Here is a 12,393-nt window from a genome sequence, read left to right on the forward strand (position 1 = left end):
CATCTCCCACAATAGGCCGTGCAGATTTGTAGAAAGAAGAGCTATAACCATCTGGTCCTGGGGCCTTATTTTCAGGGATAGAGAACACAACCAATCTGATTTCCTCTTTTGTAACAGGGCTAGCTAGTTAGATTCCTGGCTTGAATATCAGTAAGACATGGTCCACTCTGGATTATGTTAATATCAGGCTTGGTGGTTGAAATAGTTGTACCCATTAGATTCTTATAATAAGAGATGAGTTCCTTTGCAATATCATCACCATCAGTGATTCCCCCCCCCCCCAGAACCATAACTCTGTCGTGATGTCTGTTTGCCTTGATAACAGAATGAAAAAACTTTTTGCTTTTATCACCTTGAAGACACCATGCAACTCTTGCTTTTTGTTGATAGAAGGATAATTCACATTCCAAGAGCTTGTTATAAGAATTAATGCATTCTTTTTCCTGTTTTATGAAAATGGAATTAAGAGGCTCAAGCTTGTTATAAGAATTAGAAGTAAAACCTCTTCCTATTTTATTTTTCCATTGTAGCTAATTCCACTTTCTCCATCTTGAAAGAATTATAATAATTTTTTATAAGATTAATTGAAGTTTTTATCTTTATTTATTATTAAGAAAGTACTCCTATAGCTTGAGAGCTAGAGGGTTTACGCTTTCATCCACAAGAATAAACAAAAAACAGAAAGAAAAATAGAAATTAATACTTGCTACCAGAAGAGAATAGATCACATCAATTAGTCTTAGTTTGTGGTTTTTGGTATCTCAAAATAACAACACATCTCTTGTACGCTCCCCTTGCCACATAATATATATTATAAACACTAGACAAAATAACAAAAAAAAAAGCTCCTAGCTCAACATCTTGCTCCTTCCACCCTGGTAAAGTACATACTACATCAACTAAAACTTGATTTAAGCAACCTCTGATTTTCCTCTTCACCAAGAAGAGCTATCTAGTTCCAAAGTTCGGTTCCGTTGTACTTATTCAAGAATAGACAGATTTTGACGAATCACCTAGTTCCTGCCTCAACGGTGACTCAACAAAGGGAACCATCTTTCATGAAAATACCTCTGATAAGATATCATGAACAAGAGCAACACAAGAACCATTCCAACTCCCCAGGGCGATCCTCCGGCGCCATGAAAGGACTCCCTCTCCTCCGGCAAAGAGAGGATGAACGGTACGCTCCTTCCATCACCGCTCGATAGAAAATGCACGACTAAAAGAAGCAAGAGAGGGGAGAGGATGAGGAATTAAGTACCATGAGAGGGATATGAACAAGAAGAGGGTGAGGAGGAAGAAGAGGAGGTGGAGAGGGAATGGAGGCGGGTCTTTGCATGAAGAGGAGTAGTAGGGCGTGTTTTGGGAGTAGTAGTTGCTTGACATTTTGTGGTGTAAATATGCATAAGCTTTGTTGGTATGTGGCTAAGTGCTTGAGGGGGGTTTGTGGGGGTTTTATAGAGGAGGAGACGCTTGGAAAGGTATAAGGGAAAAGTTTTCCTCGGTCCTTTTTTTTCCACCGCAAAAATGTATAGTTTAATTTCTGATTAATTTGAAAAGGAGTTCTTTTGCTAGCTAGGGGTACAACAAGTGGCTGATAGATGTATTTTTGTTATTTGATTAATAATGTGAACTATTAGACTTCCTTTTTGTGGGTGTCGACATGATACAACAAATGTCCGATTTTCGACTTCATTTTTGTGTCTTGATAAATATAGATATACATACTTTTTTACTAGGATTCCATGATGGCAAAATACCTATGTGAAGTCACATACACCTTCGTCAAAACTCAAAATATAATTAATGGGCATGCCATCTTCCCCTGTATGATGTTGTCTATAATATTGAAAGAACACGTATGTGAAGGAACTATTAGAATATAAAAGTATAACCCTCAATTATCATTATAAATTCAGAATTTTGGTGTCGTATGTAATAGAATTCTTGACATGATAGCAGAGCAATTTGGGTTCAAATCTCACTATAGCCATAAATTTAAACAGATATTAAAAAGTAATACATCCGCATGGGTTCATGTTTCAACCTATATAAAAACCTCGACCTACGGGACATGTTAGAACATATTATAAATCTCAACCCCCATTATATGCAACTTCGGAATTTTAATTTAGTGAAAGAGCTCTTCGACAGGAACATGAGCCTACAACTCAGCTCCAACATGAGGGAATAGGAGGCCCCATTCCCTCATGTATACATCATCCTCACTTATCAAACACAAGGGCACATACACATCCAGTCTGCTTGCTGCCTAATGACGCTATAACTCACCTATAGCCTATAGGGACACATCGACAGTAATTCAAAACATGATGCTAACTTAATTTCCTCTCCCTTTTGGACCTGAGAGCTTGACAAAGGAACGAACGAGGACCTGGCAACAATTATTCCAAAAAGTATATAGCGCAAAGGCGAGAGGGACAGGTGTACCTTTACTTGGGGGTGAGGGGATTCCTTCCCCTTTCGAAAACGCATACGTGCTTCCAAGATTTGCTTGGTAAGGTGGGGGTGAAAGTCTGTCCAATGAGACCGTGCCACGTACCACCGACCAACGGTCGTGAGATTGAGAAACAATAAAAAAGGGAGGAGGCATGCAGGTGCTTTGAAGAGATGGAGCTTACTTGGAAAGTGTTTGAGAAGGTGCTAGCTGGTCCGTGTCAGTTTCGTTGATTGTTTTGTGTTAATTTATACATTTTTTTTTTAGTGAGTGCAACGCACACTCCTCCACGTACTTTTGTACTTAATAAATCTGGCAATATTTTCTAATAATCAAATTGTTTAATTATCTTCTACATAAAATGGATCAAGTATTTTGTCCATTGAGGCTACTACGCGAAAGATTTTTTTTTCTTTTCTTTCCCTGAATAATTTAGACAAGTTTAGGCAAGTCTGAATCATGTAGGGCAGGCTGAGCATGCATGCACATAGAAGAATATCTAAAAGAAATACAATTTCCTTAAAATCATATATATGTCTAGGGGATAAGCATAACTAATATATAAAAAAAAGGAATAGGCATAATTCTAATTGTTACTTGTTGTGCGCGGCGGAAGCTTTCTAGGGCAACACGAACAATAACTCGAACTAAACCACAAACAATATGCAAACCACAATCACAGCAAGAACACACAATTTACGTGGTTCGGCAAGTTGCCTACGTCCACGGGGCAATGAGGGGGGCTTCTTTCTACTAGAAATCAAGAGAATACAAATAGGGTTACAAATCTCTCAGACCAAACCCTAAAACAAAGCTCTAGATCTCTCAAAGCTCTCTTACAATTGGATGCAATGATTCTCTATCTTTGGCTGCTCAAATTCGTCCCTGAGGTTACCCTAACAAATCAGGTTTAGGGTATTTATAGATTACAAAACGAAACGGGTCAAAAAACTGGAAAAACTGATATCCGCTTCGTCGGTCGACCGGCCCGGTCGACCGATCACCATCCAGCAGAAGCCCCAAAAATCCAGAGAGACCGTCGGTCGACCGCACCGGTCGATCCGAATCATCGCGGACCCCCCCCCCCCCCCCCCCCCCCCCCCCCCCCCCCCCCCCCGCGGACGGGCCGGTCGACCGAGCCTTCTTCAAGACCGCATCAGGAAACCTTGTGCACGAATCCGGTCGACCGGACCGGTCGACCGCCGCCTGGTTTGACTGATTCTTCTGAGTTTCTGTAATTTCTTCAATTCTCCACCTCGGCGAATGTTTCCACCAAAAACTGAGCCGACACCAATCATCCAATAGTTCCTCAACAAATTCAGGAACAATACTCGAGCTGAAACGCGATCTTCCCCCCCATCTGAATCAACTGATCAAACCGACTGCATCTGAAAGACTGCCTACGTATCCTCTTGCCCAAGGAATCAAGCCGAACGTAGTTCACCCAAATGGCCGCCAACGGCCTCAGCACTGAAGGATGTTCAACAACTTCAAACAATGACCAAATTTTACTCCTGAAACAACTTTGGTCAACATATCTGCAGGGTTGTCATTTGTGTGGACCTTCTCCAATATGACATCTCCATCATCCAAGACGTCCCGTACAAAGTGGAATCTGACATCGATGTGCTTCGTGCGCGCATGATAAACCTGGTTCTTCGCCAAATAGATAGCCGACATACTATCACAATATATCCGAATAGTCTCCTGAGCAATCCCCAAGTCCTCCAATAATCCACGCAACCATAAAGCCTCCTTAATAGCTTCAGTAACTGCCATATACTCTGCCTCTGTAGTAGAGAGAGCCACTGTGGACTGAAGCGTGCAACGCCAACATACAGGTGCACCTGCCAATGTAAAAGCATAACCTGACGTAGACCGGCGTTTGTCAAGATCTCCAGCATAATCTGAATCCACATAACCAATACAAGCCTGCCCGTCCTTCTCATCCTTCTGAAACACTAAACCAACATCCACGGTGCCTCGAACATACCGTAGAATCCACTTCACGGCCTCCCAGTGACCCTTCCCGGGGTCATGCATGTATCTCGATACCATGCTCACGGCCTGTGACAAATCTGGCCTCGTACACACCATCGCATACATCAAGCTACCTACTGCACTAGCATATGGGACCTTCGACATATAATCTCTGTCCTCAACTGAAACAGGTGACATCAACGCTGAAAGCTTGAAGTGGGGAGCCAATGGTGTGCTAACTGCTTTTGCATTGCCATCAAAGCTGAATTTCTTCAACATCTTCTGCAAGTAGCTCTTCTGTGTAAGCTTCAATTTCCCCTTCACCCTGTCTCGCTCGATCTCCATACCCAATATCTTCTTTGCCTCTCCAAGATCCTTCATCTCAAACTCGGATGATAACTCCTTTTTCAGCTTTCGAATAGCTGAAGAATTCCTGGAAGCAATAAGCATATCATCAACATATAAAAGCAAATATATGAGCTCACCATCCTGTAGCTTGTGCATATAAACACATGGGTCATATGGGCTCCTTGTGTACCCTCGGCCAATCATAAAGCCGTCGAATCTCTTATACCACTGTCTTGGTGACTGCTTCAAACCATAAAGAGACTTCTTCAGCTTACAAACCAAATTTTCCTTTCCTGCAGCTTTGAAACCCTGTGGTTGTGTCATGTAGATCTCCTCATCTAAATCACCGTGTAGAAAGGCTGTCTTCACATCCATCTGGACCAAATCCAAATCCAACTGTACCACCAACGCCAATAAAATCCGAATCGACGAATGCTTCACAACGGGTGAAAATACCTCGTTGTAATCAATGCCCTCAAGCTGTGCATATCCCTTGGCAACTAATCTGGCTTTGAACCGAATGTCCCCAATAGAAGATCCCTCCTTCTTCGCATATACCCACTTGCAACCAATAGCTTTCTTACCCTTAGGTAGATGTGCAAGTGTCCAAGTGTCGTTCTTCTGAAGAGACCGCATCTCCTCCTCCATAGCTTCCCTCCACCTGATCGAATCGGGGCTAGACTCTGCCTCCCTGAATGTGGCTGGAACCATATCATCAACGACCTCCACTGATAATGCATATGCGACCATGACATCATTATACCTAGCTGGCCAACGAATCTCTCTCCTCGGTCTATCTGCTGCAATGGTCCTCTGAACATGACCCTGTTCCTGAGTCCCATGATCTATTGTATCCTGTATCTGCCCATCTGTCATCTCATCTCCTCCCAGTGTCACCTCTGTAGGAGCTTCAATGGATACAGTGTTCTCTGGAGTGGGTGGAGTCACATCATCCTCCACCTGCTGCGATATCTCTCCTGTCTGGTCTCCCTCCACCTGCTGAGGGGCTCGAGGCCTCATCATGTACGCCTCGTCAAATGTGACATCTCTGCTAATAACTATCTTCTTGTCCTGTGGATCCCATAACTTGAAGCCTTTGACTCCATCCCTAAATCCCACAAAGACTGCTTTCCTCGCTCTCGGATTTAATTTGCCATCACTGACATGATAATAAGCTGGACACCCGAATATCCGAAGCGACTCATAGTCACTAGCCACCGAACCAAACCAACGCTCCAAAGGAGTCTTCCCGTCTATCGCAGTGCACGGCAACCTGTTCACAAGATGGCTCGCATAAACCAACGCCTCGGCCCAAAAAGATCTAGGCAATCCACTCTGCGTCATCATACACCGCACCTTCTCCAGCAAGGTACGGTTCAATCTCTCAGCCACCCCGTTCTGTTGCGGTGTCTCTCGAACTGTGAAGTGTCTTCTAATGCCGTGATCCCGGCAAAACTGCAGAAACGGATCACTCTTGTACTCTCCACCGTTATCTGAACGTAGAGTCTTCACCTTTCTACCTGTCTGCAGCTCCACTTTCTTTTTCCACTCCACAAAAATATCCAGGACCTGATGTTTATGCTTCATCGGGTATACCCAATTCCTCCTGGAATAATCATCAATGAAAGTGACAAAATAGTTGGCCCCACCAAGAGATGTGTTCTTGGAAGGACCCCAAACGTCCGTGTGAATATAATCCAATGTACCTTGGGTGTTATGAACAGCGGTGCCGAACTTCACTCTAGTCTTCTTCCCAAGTACACAATGCTCACACAATTCCATCTTGCAGGTCTTAGCACCTTTCAATAGCCCCTGTTTAGCCAATGACTGTAGGGACTTATCTCCTGTGTGTCCAAGTCTCATGTGCCATAAGGTGGTAGTGTCCTCCTCTGTAGTGATAGAAGCTGCCAGACCCCCTGTAACTGTCTTGCCCTTCAAGTAGTATAGGTAGTTTTCCCTGACACCTCGCATCACCACCATAGAACCCTTCGTGACCTTCACTGTAGCATCCTCTAAGATCACTCGATATCCTGCTGCCTCCAAAGTCCCAAGAGAAATGATGTTCTTCGTCAACTGCGGCACGAACCTCACTTCCTTCAATTCCCTCACTACACCATCATGCATCCTGATCCGGACTGAACCAATACCACCAATAGGGCATACGTGATCATTACCCATAAGCACGACATCCCCTCTTTCCAGCTCCTCAAAGCTAGAAAACCACTCCCTCTTAGGGCAGATGTGATATGTAGCTCCCGAATCCATCATCCACTCCGTGGAATCCGCATAGCAAACCGACGGTAAAGCAGGGCATGAATAGCCTGAAGAATCTGAATCTGAATGCTCACCAATAGCTTTTGCAACATTCACTTCTGAAGCTTGTGCAGCTTTCCCCTTATTCTTTCCGGCTTTTTCTTTCCACTTTGGGCAGTCAATCTTCCAATGTCCTTCTTCTTTACAATACCGACATTGATTTCTACCAACACTCTTATAGGCACTCCTATTCTTTGACTTTGAGCGGTTGAACTGACGACGGTTTGGATCTCGGCCTCGAACTGCTAACGCATCTCCCGATGCCTTCTCGGAGGGTTCACCATCACTCTTCCTCAACTCATAGTTCACCAAAGCTGAGGTCACCTCCTTGTAGCTAACTGTAGTTCTTCCATTGATCATAGTGAGAACGAACGTACCATAATCATCTTCGGGCAACGAACACAGAAGTAGCATCGCCTTGTCTTCATCCTCAACTATAATATCAACATTGGCCATATCTGAAAGTAGCTTAGTGAAATTGTTGACATGCTCCCTGATGGAAACCCCTCTCTTCATCTTGAACTGGTAAAATCTCTTCTTCAAGTGAAGCCGATTCTCAATGCTCTTCGTAAGATATTTCTCATTGAGTGTTTCCCACATCTTCTTCGCCGACGTCTCGTTCATAACATCATAAATAAGATCCGGCGTCAAGCATGACCTAATAACACCACAAGCTCTACTGTTCATCTTTCTCCAAACCTTATCCTCCAACTCAGCGGGTTTCTCTTTTAACTCAAGAGTCTCCTCCAAATTCTGTGCATCCAAAGCATCCATCACCTGACACCTCCACAATCCAAAATTGATCTTGCCATCGAACTTCGGAACATCAATCTTCGTGTTATTGATGCTCAGACTCTGTATCGCCTTTGTTAGAGACGAACCTGACGTGCTTGCATCTCCCATGTTGTCGATCTAGCTCTGATACCAATTGTTGTGCGCGGCGGAAGCTTTCTAGGGCAACACGAACAATAACTCGAACTAAACCACAAACAATATGCAAACCACAATCACAGCAAGAACACACAATTTACGTGGTTCGGCAAGTTGCCTACGTCCACGGGGCAAGGAGGGGGGAGTTCTTTCTACTAGAAATCAAGAGAATACAAATAGGGTTACAAATCTCTCAGACCAAACCCTAAAACAAAGCTCTAGATCTCTCAAAGCTCTCTCACAATTGGATGCAATGATTCTCTCTCTTTGGCTGCTCAAATTCGTCCAACCTCTACCCTAAACAAACAGGTTTAGGTATATATAGAACTTACAAAACGAATCGGGTCGAAAACCTGAAAGCCCAGCCCAAAACAGCGTCGGTCGACCGGACCGGTCGACCGCGATCAATTCCGGTCGACCGGCCCGGTCGACCGACCAGCTCTCAGTAGAAAACCCAAACTCCAGAGAACCCCTCGGTCGACCGCACCGGTCGACCGACCACCTTCCTGACGCACAGTAAGCTTTGTGCACGAATGCGGTCGACCGGACCGGTCGACCGCCGCCTGCTATCTTCTTGTCCTGTGGATCCCATAACTTGAAGCCTTTGACTCCATCTCTAAATCCCACAAAGACTGCTTTCCTCGCTCTCGGATTTAATTTACCATCACTGACATGATAATAAGCTGGACACCCGAATATCCGAAGCGACTCATAGTCACTAGCCTCCGAACCAAACCAACGCTCCAAAGGAGTCTTCCCGTCTATCGCAGTGCACGGCAACCTGTTCACAAGATGGCTCGCATAAACCAACGCCTCGGCCCAAAAAGATCTAGGCAATCCACTCTGCGTCATCATACACCGCACCTTCTCCAGCAAGGTACGGTTCAATCTCTCAGCCACCCCGTTCTGTTGCGGTGTCTCTCGAACTGTGAAGTGTCTTCTAATGCCGTGATCCCGGCAAAACTGCAGAAACGGATCACTCTTGTACTCTCCACCGTTATCTGAACGTAGAGTCTTCACCTTTCTACCTGTCTGCAGCTCCACTTTCTTTTTCCACTCCACAAAAATATCCAGGACCTGATGTTTATGCTTCATCGGGTATACCCAATTCCTCCTGGAATAATCATCAATGAAAGTGACAAAATAGTTGGCCCCACCAAGAGATGTGTTCTTGGAAGGACCCCAAACGTCCGTGTGAATATAATCCAATGTACCTTGGGTGTTATGAACAGCGGTGCCGAACTTCACTCTAGTCTTCTTCCCAAGTACACAATGCTCACACAATTCCATCTTGCAGGTCTTAGCACCTTTCAATAGCCCCTGTTTAGCCAATGACTGTAGGGACTTATCTCCTGTGTGTCCAAGTCTCATGTGCCATAAGGTGGTAGTGTCCTCCTCTGTAGTGATAGAAGCTGCCAGACCCCCTGTAACTGTCTTGCCCTTCAAGTAGTATAGGTAGTTTTCCCTGACACCTCGCATCACCACCATAGAACCCTTCGTGACCTTCACTGTAGCATCCTCTAAGATCACTCGATATCCTGCTGCCTCCAAAGTCCCAAGAGAAATGATGTTCTTCGTCAACTGCGGCACGAACCTCACTTCCTTCAATTCCCTCACTACACCATCATGCATCCTGATCCGGACTGAACCAATACCACCAATAGGGCATACGTGATCATTACCCATAAGCACGACATCCCCTCTTTCCAGCTCCTCAAAGCTAGAAAACCACTCCCTCTTAGGGCAGATGTGATATGTAGCTCCCGAATCCATCATCCACTCCGTGGAATCCGCATAGCAAACCGACGGTAAAGCAGGGCATGAATAGCCTGAAGAATCTGAATCTGAATGCTCACCAATAGCTTTTGCAACATTCACTTCTGAAGCTTGTGCAGCTTTCCCCTTATTCTTTCCGGCTTTTTCTTTCCACTTTGGGCAGTCAATCTTCCAATGTCCTTCTTCTTTACAATACCGACATTGATTTCTACCAACACTCTTATAGGCACTCCTATTCTTTGACTTTGAGCGGTTGAACTGACGACGGTTTGGATCTCGGCCTCGAACTGCTAACGCATCTCCCGATGCCTTCTCGGAGGGTTCACCATCACTCTTCCTCAACTCATAGTTCACCAAAGCTGAGGTCACCTCCTTGTAGCTAACTGTAGTTCTTCCATTGATCATAGTGAGAACGAACGTACCATAATCATCTTCGGGCAACGAACACAGAAGTAGCATCGCCTTGTCTTCATCCTCAACTATAATATCAACATTGGCCATATCTGAAAGTAGCTTAGTGAAATTGTTGACATGCTCCCTGATGGAAACCCCTCTCTTCATCTTGAACTGGTAAAATCTCTTCTTCAAGTGAAGCCGATTCTCAATGCTCTTCGTAAGATATTTCTCATTGAGTGTTTCCCACATCTTCTTCGCCGACGTCTCGTTCATAACATCATAAATAAGATCCGGCGTCAAGCATGACCTAATAACACCACAAGCTCTACTGTTCATCTTTCTCCAAACCTTATCCTCCAACTCAGCGGGTTTCTCTTTTAACTCAAGAGTCTCCTCCAAATTCTGTGCATCCAAAGCATCCATCACCTGACACCTCCACAATCCAAAATTGATCTTGCCATCGAACTTCGGAACATCAATCTTCGTGTTATTGATGCTCAGACTCTGTATCGCCTTTGTTAGAGACGAACCTGACGTGCTTGCATCTCCCATGTTGTCGATCTAGCTCTGATACCAATTGTTGTGCGCGGCGGAAGCTTTCTAGGGCAACACGAACAATAACTCGAACTAAACCACAAACAATATGCAAACCACAATCACAGCAAGAACACATAATTTACGTGGTTCGGCAAGTTGCCTACGTCCACGGGGCAAGGAGGGGGGCTTCTTTCTACTAGAAATCGAGAGAATACAAATAGGGTTACAAATCTCTCAGACCAAACCCTAAAACAAAGCTCTAGATCTCTCAAAGCTCTCTTACAATTGGATGCAATGATTCTCTCTCTTTGGCTGCTCAAATTCGTCCCTGAGGTTACCCTAACAAATCAGGTTTAGGGTATTTATAGATTACAAAACGAAACGGGTCAAAAAACTGGAAAAACTGATATTCGCTTCGTCAGTCGACCGGCCCGGTCGACAGCGATCAATTCCGGTCGACCGGCCCGGTCGACCGATCACCATCCAGCAGAAGCCCCAAAAATCCAGAGAGACCGTCGGTCGACCGCACCGGTCGACCGAATCATCTGCGGTCGACCGGGCCGGTCGACCGACCTCCTTCCAGACGCACAGGAAACCTTGTGCACGAATGCGGTCGACCGGACCGGTCGACCGCCGCCTGGTTTGACTGATTCTTCTGAGTTTCTGTAATTTCTTCATTACTTGCTGTAATCTAAAAAGAAAAATTAATGACTAATAATAGAATGTCTTCCGTCGATTAGATTATCTTCGATCATCTCATCTTCAATTGAGTTGAGAGGGTTAATATATCGTTACGTACCATCAAAAGTGATAGAAAAGATATAAAGGTCAGAAAAATGAAAGAAGATAAAGTTTTATTTTATGGTGGGCACCTCTAAAAGTTTTGATCACATAAAAAGGTGAAAATGAAAAAAGAAATCATTAGCTAGATCCAAATGCTAGGGCTTTTTTCTTTAAATAATAAGAAATTCATCCCGCAAAATTTGATATGTGAACAGAACTTTTTTCTTCCAAAGGGGAAATTCTTTAGAATACCATTTTTTTTTTTTTTGGTGCTGTTTTGCTGTTTTTTCATCAGACGAAAAACTTATCAAGATCATTTTTATTAATCATATAGTCGGATTATCATATATAGCTTAATATGGAAGTAAACCGTAGCAAATAAAAAGTTAACAAGTATTCATTTTGTCAGGGAAAAATTTTTAAAGCTCCAGAAGTACTGGATGTTAATTGTTTTTTGTTTCACTTCGGAAGCAAATAGGAAGATCTGAAGAAAGAGACGTGAAGTTTCTTGATAAATCCTATATGAGTTTTGTACAACATCATCACTACATAGAATTGCAGTATTTGTGCTCAAAGAGAAAATATAAAACAAAAAGATAAAATCAATGCGCATCTGTAGCTCTGCTCAGAATTTTTTTTTTTTTTCGGTGAACAGATCTTCCCAAGCGTGGGCCATTGCTTTTGTTTTCTGAAAAAGAACCGTAATCAGATTATCTCCAATTCAATCAGAGCGCAAATAAAATCCACCCTGAAAAGTGAAATACTACTCTCTTCTCATGATAATGGATGGATCTTATCATTTAGTTCATATGGACAATTTTCTCAGTCTCTTGAGATTCAATGACCACAAACTACTTCCTTAGGAACAAATA

General features: G+C 43.8%; 1 pseudogene; it reads right to left on the reverse strand.

The window, feature by feature from the left end:
* LOC109844967 lies at positions 704–1,420 on the reverse strand (annotated as a pseudogene).

Source organism: Asparagus officinalis, chromosome 6 (genome assembly GCF_001876935.1).
Source record: "Asparagus officinalis chromosome 6, Aspof.V1, whole genome shotgun sequence".
Classification (NCBI taxonomy): domain Eukaryota; kingdom Viridiplantae; phylum Streptophyta; class Magnoliopsida; order Asparagales; family Asparagaceae; genus Asparagus; species Asparagus officinalis.